Source organism: Pristis pectinata, chromosome 12, assembly GCF_009764475.1.
Source record: "Pristis pectinata isolate sPriPec2 chromosome 12, sPriPec2.1.pri, whole genome shotgun sequence".
NCBI lineage: Eukaryota > Metazoa > Chordata > Chondrichthyes > Rhinopristiformes > Pristidae > Pristis > Pristis pectinata.
The window spans coordinates 29,154,065-29,165,171 of NC_067416.1; positions in this window are offsets into that span (position 1 = coordinate 29,154,065).

The window sequence follows — 11,107 nt, forward strand, 5'->3', positions numbered from 1 at the left end:
CAATTTAACTAGCACTCATACATTCCCCTTCCCCCTCCCCTCACCCCCTCACCCCACACCCTTTCTGCTTTCTGCAAGGACAGCTCTCTTCAGGATTCCCTGGTCCACTCATTCCTCCCCACCCAGCCCTCCCTGTCCCCTGGCACTTTCTCCTATAACACCAGTCCTTTCACATTCCCCCTCACTACTATCCAGGGCCCTACATCGCTCTTCCAGGTGAAGCAGAGGTTCACCTGCGCCTCTTCTAACCTGGCTTCCTGCATTCTGTGCTTGCAATATGGCCTCCTCTACATTGGTGAAACCAAGTGTATGCTAGACAACTGTTTTATGGGGCACCTATGCTCTGTCCATCTCGAGCTTCTGTCCGTATATCGTTTTAACTCTCCTTCTCACTCCCACACCAAGTTGTCTTTCCCCGACCTCCTCCATTGCTACAGAGAGGCCAAACGCAAATTGGAAGAACAACATCACAGGTTCTGCTCGAGTAGCTCACAAGCCAATGGTATGAACACTGAATTTTTAAACAGGCAAGCATGCCAGATGCCTTCTTCACCACCCTGTGTATCTGTGTTTCCACTTTCAGGGAACTATGGACTTGCACCTCAAGGTCCCTCTGTTCATCAGTATTACTTAGCGCCCTGCCATTCACTGTATGTGTCCTCATCCCTATTCTATTTCCTGTATACCTTCTACATCTGTTTGACTTGGTGTAAACTAATGTTTTACACCATTGTATAATAGCATAAGTTTAATGGCAGGGATGATATCTTAACCGGGAGAAGGATTGAACTGGCCCAGAATCTTTAGCTCAAAGAAGAAAAGGCTGTGTCTTCTAACAGGGAGCTTTAAAATTATGTGGACTAACACTGTCAATGTAGAGGAGATATATTCAGTTGTGGGTGAGTGCAAAGCTTCAGCCCACATATATAATTACTAATAAAATTAAATAAGGAGCTTCATTGACTATTTCTCACAAGCAGTGGGTAGTGCATGAAGTTTACTATCATATGGATTAGTTGAGGGAAACAGTTCAGATGCTTTTAAGATAGATATTAGATACTACAGGAGGGAGAAAGGGAGGGTTAGATGAAGTAGAATGGAGGCAGGCATCTGTGCATCAGAAACACAGGTGGAGTCTGGATGTGCTCTTTCTTTATGTTAAGTACAATGCAGTGTGTTAGATCAGAGGAATAATAATTGGAAAGATGATGTGGATGAACCAAATAGGGCATTGAATGAACAAATTCCAGGGACTGAAACACTATCTTGCAGGTCAGTGGAACAGAATTTTAAGTCAAACACTCTGCATCCACAGTGAATACAAGGACCAGGGGCTCATGTGCCTTCCTTGGTTGTGCTGATGAAAAATTTTACAACCATAATCTAAACCCATGTTTGCCTCCAGCTGGGATGAGTATGCATTCCATTTCCTTACTCTGAAGGATGGAGATGAAGTCTGTTGTTGTACCTACAGGAAAGTTGTCAATAAGTTTGATAGAGTGCAGAGAAAATTTACACAGATGTTGCTGGGACTTGAAAAGTGAATTATAGAGAAAGGTTGAATAGGTTAGGACTTTAACCCCTGGAGTATAGGAGAATGGGAGATCTTATAGAGGTACACAAAATTATGAGGGGTATAGATAGGGTGAATGCATGCAGGCTTTTTCCCCTCAGGCTGGGTGAGACTAGAACTAGAGGACATGGGTTTAGGGTGAAAGGTGAAATATATAAGAGGAACTTGAGGGGAACTACTTCACTCAGAGGGTGGTGCAAGTGTGGAATGAGCTGGCAGCAGAAGTGGCGGATGTGGGTTCAATTGTAACATTTAAGAGAAGTTTGGATAGGTGCATGAATGAGTGAGGTATGGAAGGTTATGGTCCTGGTGAAGGTAGATGGGACAAGGCAGAAAACCAGGCTGGCATGGACTAGATGGGCCAAAGGTCCTGTTTTTGTGCTGTAGTGCTCTGTGACTCTATGCATGATTACGTCTTCTGGAGTACCTCTTGTCCACTGTTTGATTTTCTAACAATCTTCTCCAGTCTTTTGCTCTTTCTTTTCCCTTGATGCTCCCTGAGGTGTCGTTTTTGAGAGACTGCTGATGCTCAGGATGATGCCAGACCTTTGCAATCTCCTCTTTTGATGATGTTAAATGGAAACTGTTATTTCCTAGCTTAATTGACTGCTGTGCATATTCTTTTAATTTTCTGGTGAGAAAATCCTCTGGATCTTATGATCGTAATTCGTTTCAAATGTTTCCCAAAGGTTTTCAGTGTTGGCTTTGATTGTCTACGTTCCACAGCTGTGCACAACAAAGAGTTTTGTTCAAGCTAATTATGGTGGTAACATTAATGTCCTTACTTTCTATACTGTTGTCATTTTGGGTATGTCTGTAGTTCCTATTTATGCCCTTATTTCCACAGTTAGCATTTCATTTGAGGTGATGGTGGAGCCCAGGTATTTGACCACTTTCAGCTTCCAGCCATTCATTATTATGTTTGTGTTAATAACTGCACTGATGTTAATTTAAATTTTCTTCTTTCACACTTACTTTCATCTCAGCTCTTTAAATGTCCATTCTTTTTCTCAAGTCTTGTTTTTCGATCTGGCAATTCTTGTTTATCTCCAGTCAGTAGGTCAGTTATCAGCAAAGTACAGGTTAGTAATAATCCTACCTCCTTATATGCAATTCCAGTAATATTCCCCAGCATCTTTTAAATTATGTTTTCCAGGAAGCTGCTGAACAAAAACTGTGAGGGAAGATATCCCTGATGAACACCTACTAATAGAGCCTATTGCTCTATTCTTAAACACTACTACTTGAAGTCTTATGCAAGAACTAAATTAATTTAACAATTCCTTAATCAGCATTATAGCTGTTTATGATCTGCCCGAGCCTCTCATGCCATAATTTCTCAAAGGCCTTCTAAAAGTTGATAAAGTTGCATTCTTTTGATGTTGTGGCTGTTTTTCAGTAATGATTTGGATGTTAAAGGGGTGTGCGACTGCACATCTTTACACCGTAAATCCTCCTTGTTCATCTGCCAGAGGCCTTTCAACTTGTCCTTTAATTCTATTCTGTTTGACCCTGAACAACTCATCTTCACAGGCTGCACTGAAGACACAATTTATCCTTACTAAGAGATATTATTGAATGTGGCGATCCATAGGAATGGATTGCAAACTGACATTGTGTCTTAACCTGACATCTTATTTAGACTGATGTATTTAATGCAATTAATGCATTTGTAAATTCACCACTCTGGAGAACCAATTTCATAAGCTGTTAAATCAAATGTGATTTATACTGCTCCTTGCTGGAGAATGTGTAGGCAATTCTGTCCTGTAATTTTGTTTTTATGGCTACATAGGAGATAATTGACTTACTCACCATCTCCTATTATAACATTCCTTCATGAACTGTCTGTATGACACCTTGTAATTATCCTTCCTTAAAACAGTCGAATTAGATTATCAATTCTACTGTAAAACATACTTAAAGTCAAGATATAACTCCCTTGGTGACACATGATATTTATCTAGTGAAAGGTACCCCTTCAACCTAGCAATGCTCCAGGTTTAACCCTCACTAAGTGCTGATTTAACTGATATCCATACATTTGGGGTAGCAGTGGAATTGTGGCAATAGGCCTTTGCATTCCTGAACTGGAGAGAGAAAATCTGTTCCGATTCCTGATAACGTTGAGGAATGTAGAGGCCCCTGTTGGAGTTTGGTACAAATGGGGCATGATTGTCATTTTTTTAATGTATTCATTCTAGGGACGTTGGCTTTGCAGGTTGAGCCAGCATGTCATTGCCCATCCCTAATTGCCCTTGAGAAAGTGGTGGTGAGCTGCCTTCTTGAACTGCTGCAGTCCTTGAGGTGTGGGTATACCCGCGATGTTGATAGGGAGGGAGTTCCAGGATTTTGACCCAGTGATGGTGAAGGAATGGTGGTGTACTTCCAACTCAGGATCATGGCTTAGAGAGAAAAAAGCAGGTGGTGGTATCAGCAGTGATAACCTCTGTAGCTGAATAGCCAGTAAACACACAGTCAAACGTAGGGTGAATAATGTCTCCAGTAAATCAGTGTAGTTTATTTTTTTCTGACCGTGAATTAGCTTTAACTTATTAGAATGTAGATAAGAAATAATTTCTGGGAAACTACAAACTGCAAACTAGATGTGAGCATAGAGCCTGTAGATGGAGGCTGGATAGATAATTACAACCTGCAGTGGATTCAAATCTTACTGTAGTTTTTATGTATTTGAAAGGCCTGATATGTCACTTAAACTTGGAGCTGATAGTGCACCCCTGCAACCTACATGAGCAAAGAATCTTTCGGAGGAGACAATTACAAAGTTACTCATACAAAACTCACTTTTTACTATTTAATATTAATTTGACATGGAACAACTCTTTTATCTTGCACAACATTTATCTTGTAAATAGAATCAATAAAACTCAAGCTATCAGTTTAGCTGCTGAGGCTTGATAGTTGTGGCCTAGGGAATGTTTGGTGCCGGGGAAGTATTATAAAGGGTTGTTGTTTATTGAATACGCCTTTGTTCACTGTGATGGTGCAGAGAGGGCAAAGAAAATTATCAGGTGAATAAGGCAGGGGGGTCAAGTCCAGAAGTCATGGGGGACAGAGGGCCAATGTTAAGAAGTTGGGAGTCAGAAAGGGGCTTCAATCGGGTGATGGAGTCATGGGTCAGACAGAACCTACGTCAGGCTTTGGGGATGTAGCTGAGACCTCAGTTAGATGTTGAGGTTCAGGGTTGGATCTCTTTCAGTGTCAGAGCTCACATCGGGCCTCCTTTGGGGATTATATGGAGAAATATAGGCCAGAATCAGTGGAAAGCTGGAGAATTGGGGGAGTTGGGGCCATAGTGGGGTGAGGTGGTGGGTATCTGCTGGTTGTGTTTGCATTCAGGGAGTTGGGGAGTGAGACCGGTTGTTTAGCAAGGGGATAGCCGTACCATAGCAGTGGGTGGGGACCTGATCATTCAGTAGTGCATTGAAAGCCTTGTTATTCTGTGAGTGCTCAACAACAGGTTTATCTCAGAACAACATGAACTAATTTCCCAGGCAAAATTCTGAGGAGCATTGCACAGGGAATTATGCCATCCCATGCATGTCTGATTTGGAAATTATGGGGCCAATGCAAGCATGACTCAAAGAACCATAGAACACTACAGCACAGAAAACAGGCCATTCGGCCCTTCTAGTCTGTGCTGAAACTTTATTCCGCTAGTCCCATTGACCTGCACCCAGTCCATAGCCCTCCAGACCTCTCCCATCCATTATCAATCCAATTTATTCATAACCAGAACTCTTTGGTTGAATTTCTGGAGTAGTTCAAGTTCATTGTAGTTGCATTTCACTCTGAAAAATACCTGATTTTCATTTGTATAATGCTGAGTAAAAATATTGATACGCATGTGAATTTTTAGGCAAATGTGTTATCATGATTCTTTGCAAAACAATGATGTATTTCACTTCAAAGGAGTCCTTGCATAACTGTATCAGAGGATGATTTTTTTTGCAAGACTACAGCTCATGACAGAGTCATTTAATTCAAAGCTGTACTCTGAGTGCATTCAATCCAACAGCTTGTTTCTCTCCCTTAGGCTTTACTGGGTGCAAAAGAAAAACCCAGGCCTGACAACTCCCACCAATCAAATTTTATTCAAATCCCGGTAACTGAAGTAAGAATCTGGAACAACAACTGACAAAAAGTCCCACGGCAATTAACCAGTATGTTTCAAAATAAACATTACTTCTCAGAAATTCTTGGTGCATATTTCATGTAATCTCAATTTTCAATTTTGTGTGACTTTGTCATCCATATGAGCATGCATCTTTTTGGAAAGATGATGCTGTTTGCAGGTGGGTTTCATCTAAGTGACTATGACTTTCATCCTCTGTTTGATTCTATCTAGCCTAGAGACAAATCAATATCTTTTGGCAAACAGCTACAAACAATGAATGAGACTCATTTTAGAATGTTGCATTCCTACTTGCAAACGCAGAGTGGTGAAATGACCCACTGAGAGTAGACGTATTGAAGAAAGCATACTTTTCCCAGTGATTGAATAGCAGCTGTCAGAGCACAATCTTAATTCTACAATAGTTTTCTTTCTGTGTTCTGGGCCCTCTGACAATTTGGAAAGAATAACTGCTCACAGAAATCTGGCTTTGCCCCTCACTGGCAATGGCTGAAAGTACCATGAGTACGTGGGCTTTGCTACCTATTCACCAGCCTGCCTTAGTGGTGGAGCAGTGCTCCCAGAGTGCGCCATTTAACTAAACAGTCAATTACCCCATCCAATCTTTAATCCCATGGCTCTCATCCTCCTAACCTTTGCAATGTCTCTTTTTGTTAAATGAACCACAGAAATTCACAAAGCAACTGTTCTTTGTTCAGTTGTATTTGAGTATTGAACTTTTGATTATTGGATTCTGAAAACCCTTTATATTATATGTTCAAATAAAACAACAAGGAGAAAGGTCCTGGACTCACAGCTGTCCTTGCAAAATCATTGTTAAATCCTGTTTATTTTGTACTTTATTGGAATCTTAAGTATACCTTTGATTTGCATGGCATCTATCTTCTTTTAACAACTGTGGTCTTCCATACCTCCTTTCAAATCCATCATTATTTTTTAGTGCTTGCTTGGAAGTGTTTGCTTAACTGCACTGTTTTTTTCATTACCATGGATCATAGCTTGGAGACAAGTGGCCAATGCCTGAAGCAGCAACAACACAAAATAACTTCTTATTAGTATATTGGCTTGAACACTAGTGATTTTTCATAGTTGGTCCTTATTCTGTAACACAGTGCAAAATATCTATTAGCCTTGTCATGGCCACAAACATGAAATATACACTCTGGTTCCTTTCCAAACCTATGCTCACTCCTAGTGACCCCAAACTGCCAGCATGTGGACAGAATAGCTGTTAATCTAGTTTGGTTGCTGCTGGATCACCATCTTTTAGCTTGCACAGTTCTTGCTTTTGTCTCTCATGCTGGGTTGTTCTCCTTCTGTGCTTTCATTCTCATTCATTTGTACTTTGGTACCTATTCCTTCCTTCCTTTGTCCTTTTTTTGATGTCACCGTGATTTCCTTGTTACATGTCAAATCCTTTTGGTATGCCTGTATATTTTGCCATCAATCACATCTTTATTGTGTCTGCTCAGCACCATGTTAGACATATTTTATGCTATCTATTTTGAATAAAGAAAATATATTATTTGTAAAGACACTGACTAGAAGTTACAAAATGTTAGGGATACCAACAGATCAACAGTGGCAGAAAAATACCGTTTTAACAAAAAATGCCAAAAAAAATCTGTTTCTGATGTATACCATTGATCAAATTTAATGAGATATATTTTATGGAAATTAAAAATATTTTTATTTAGTTTGCTCAGCAAGCCTTATGTTCTCATCTGAAGAAAAATTGTGTGGGCTTTATAAATCAAGCATTGGAAAGAAATGAGCGTCAGATTTTAACATCTGTGTGTTGCAGATCAATTCATTCCAAAGTCCATGTAAGCATTTAATGTCTCAAACCTCTAGTATCACTAAGCGCAGTGGGGGAGGAAGAGCAGCACAGGGAGGCAAGGCCATTCTTCAGGAGGACAATTTAGCAAAGTGAGCCTTGGCATTAATGAGTTATTGTAACTGTTTTCTTTCACAATGTTATCTTTGTCAATCCTGGTGCTGAGGTCACTGGGCTTGAATGATTAGAGACTGAGATAATCACAGCTATTCATTGTTCATTCAACTTAGCTTCATAAGAGTTAGCTGTATTGCAAATGGTTTCTGCTAAACAAAAATAATAGTGGTTTACATATAATTGCAATAGGACAGCTTTACAGCACCTTGAGTAGATAATGTAATACATTTGTTGATATCTTTGCCTCTTAATTAATTATATTATTTTCTTTTGAATTTTAACTTGCTTTGCTAAACTATACACAATGGACTTCAGTGAAAAGCTCTTAACTCACAGACTGGCCAGGGATAATCATGTCACTGTACTGAGCCCTGCCTATTTTTATGGTTGGGTCTACATTGAATTGGATAGGTAGGACACCAGGTGGGTGCAAAGAACTGCAGAGCTGAGGCAGAGATTGAAGACTAAAGGGGAGCAATTTGTCGAGGGGGAAGGTGGATGCAAAAAATGACTGGCAGATTGTGGGATGATCTTTATGGTGTTTTCTCGCCCCATGCAAGAGTTCATGGTCTGTTAGTTTACATCCTTTATTCAGATTGATTGGCAGAAATCTCCTCAGGAACCATTGGTTGAGCCCTTCCACACTTGAATGTACCCTAAACTGTAAGATAAGCCCATTTAAGGCAAATGGACAGGCCAATTATTTTGAGGCATGCTCAAGAATCAAATTAGTTGGCTGACCAATTGTATTGTGGAGGGTCGTGGCTGTCATGTGACAACACTGTCCCTACCTGGTCAGATGACAGCACTGCCCCTACCTGGTCACACCACTGTCAATCAAGGTTTGGCTATACCCCACCCATCAATGCACACCTGACCATTGGCCTCTTTAAGCACCTTTGTACATGGCCTCGGGCCATTGGCCTTTTTAAATTACCTGGGCTGGACCCCCCCAGCCCTCCAGTACTAAAAAGAGTGCCACATGTGCATGGATCTGTCTTTTTTGTCTCTGAGGGATGCCTTGTCGGTAAGCTATGCACTGTTTAATAGAAGTTAGGAGCATCTGCATCATTCCAGGCCGAGTAACCGTGTAATGGTGCTGGAGAAATTAGTTAGTATCCCTGGTAGCATAGAGCAGCGCCCGCACTGAGTCAAGGGGTGGCAGGTATTGTATTGACTGTTCCTTGATTGTATGTACCCAGTTAGTTGTGTGTGTGTATTTTACCCCGTTGTGATTTTCCCATGCTCGCTATCACCGGTGCGCACGTGCATGTGTGTGTGTGTGTGTGTGTGTGTGTGTGTGTGTCTGTCTGTGTCTGTGTCTGTGTCTGTGTTGCCTAGTTACCTTTTCCCGTGTTTGCCTTTGTAAACAAATCATTTAACTCTAAGACTGTGTTAAGAGTCCTTGTCCTTTGAGACCTTGAACTCGTTTCACAACACCAATGCGCAGGCGGATTTATGAAAACTTTTCCTACTTTTTTTGCCCTTTGTGAAAGTAGGCAGATGAACATTTGGGTGAATTTATTTTCTAAACTGAACCCAGAGGCACACAGCATGTGAGCACAGCACGCAGTCAGCTGCAGCTTACACAGTGTGGCAAACAAATGGCTTTTATAGTTTATATTTTAGTAGCTCACTATAAATGGAAAACAAACATGTGTATCATTATTGTGGATGAGATATCAAAGTTCTGAAGTGCACTTAGAAACTGTTCATAAATATGCAAATCAATGTTTCGGCTCATGGGCTCCGTGCACATGTGTGGCATGGAATATGGGTGTGTTTGAGGAGTCTGGATGCATATGTAGATTGTGCCTTTTCTTACCTCACTTACCCACTACAATCTGCTCTCCTTTATGTCCTCAATGATTTCTTCCCCCTTTGATCTCCCAGCTTCTCCCATAGAGTCACACTACAGCACAGAAAGAGGCCCTTCAGCCCATCTAGTCCATGCTGACTGGATCTTCTGCCTAGTCCCATCTATCTGCACCTGGACCATATCCCCCCAAACCCCTCCCATCCATGTAACTATCCAAACTTCTATTAAATGTTACAATTGAACCCCCATCTACCAATTCCACTGGCACCTCATTCTGCACTCGCACCACCCTCTGAGTGCAGAAGTTTCCCCTCAGGTTCCCCTAATATATTTCACCTTAAACCTATGTCCTCTCGTCCTAGTCTGCATCCAATTCACCCTATCTATACTCCTTATAATTTTGTATACCTCTTCTCTTCTCTTCTCTTCCCTTCCAAACCTCTACCCATCTCTTCTTTGTCCTGCTTAGCCCATCCTCAATCCTGTTTGATTTCCTGCTATCTATCCTGCCAGGAATAGATATAGTAGACAGCCAGTATCTTTTCCCCAGGGTTGAAGTGTCTAATACCAGAGGGCATGCATTTCAGTTTAGAGGGGGTAAGTTCAAGGGAGATGTGCGGGGCAAGTTTTTTATACAGGAGTGGTGGGTGCCTGGAATGTGCTTCCTGGGGTGGTGGTGGAAGCAAATACGATATGGGTATTCAAGAGGCTCTTCGATAGGCACATGAATGTGAGGGAAATGGTAGGATATGGACATTGTGTCAGCAGAAGGGATTATTTTAGTTGGGCATTTGATTACTAATGTAATTGGTTCGGCGCAACATTGTGGGCCGAAGGGCCTGTTCCTGTGCTGTACTGTTCTATGCTCTATGTTCTATATTCTATGTCCTATGTGCTGTGTTCTTTCACTCTATTCCAATCACCCACCCTCAGCCCATTCAAATCTCTTGTCTTCCCCTGTCCACATCATAGGTCCTACCTCAGCTTTGATCCTTGTCCCCTCCTGCCTCCAATTCCCTTCCCGGTTATTCTTCCAATCTCCCTTCCCCCTCCTTGTCTCTTCATCCTTTACCTGTCTTTTCCCAACCAGTTTCCTTTTTCTCTCCCAATCCTCTGTACATTCTCTCTCCTCTATGCCTTCTGATCTTCTCTCACCATGCGGATCTGCTGTCCTGTTCTTCAGCCAATCATCTTAACTCTTTCTTGGATCCTCTGTCTTCTCTTCCTTATGATTCCCTGAGCCTTTGCTGTGATCCTTCAACCTCTTCTGCACACCGGTCTACTGCTACCTCTTCAAGCTCCTGTTCTCTCCCTTCTTCTAACATTCAGGGGGCAGCAAGCTGAACGAATATGTTTGGTGACAGAACACAGGCCGCAAGCTTCAGCTCAACACTGGTGCAGGTTGTCGTTCACTTTTCGGTGTCCCAGGATACATGGGTCTGTGCAAAAGTACGTCTTTTCATGATAATGCTCACTTATGACACTGACTGTTCAGCAGCAGATTGACCAGTTTTGTGGATCAGACTCTCTACTGGTGACATTGTTTGCTTGGGGACGTGGGGCACATCAATGGTCTGCCCCTGGAAAATGTTCATCATGATGGAA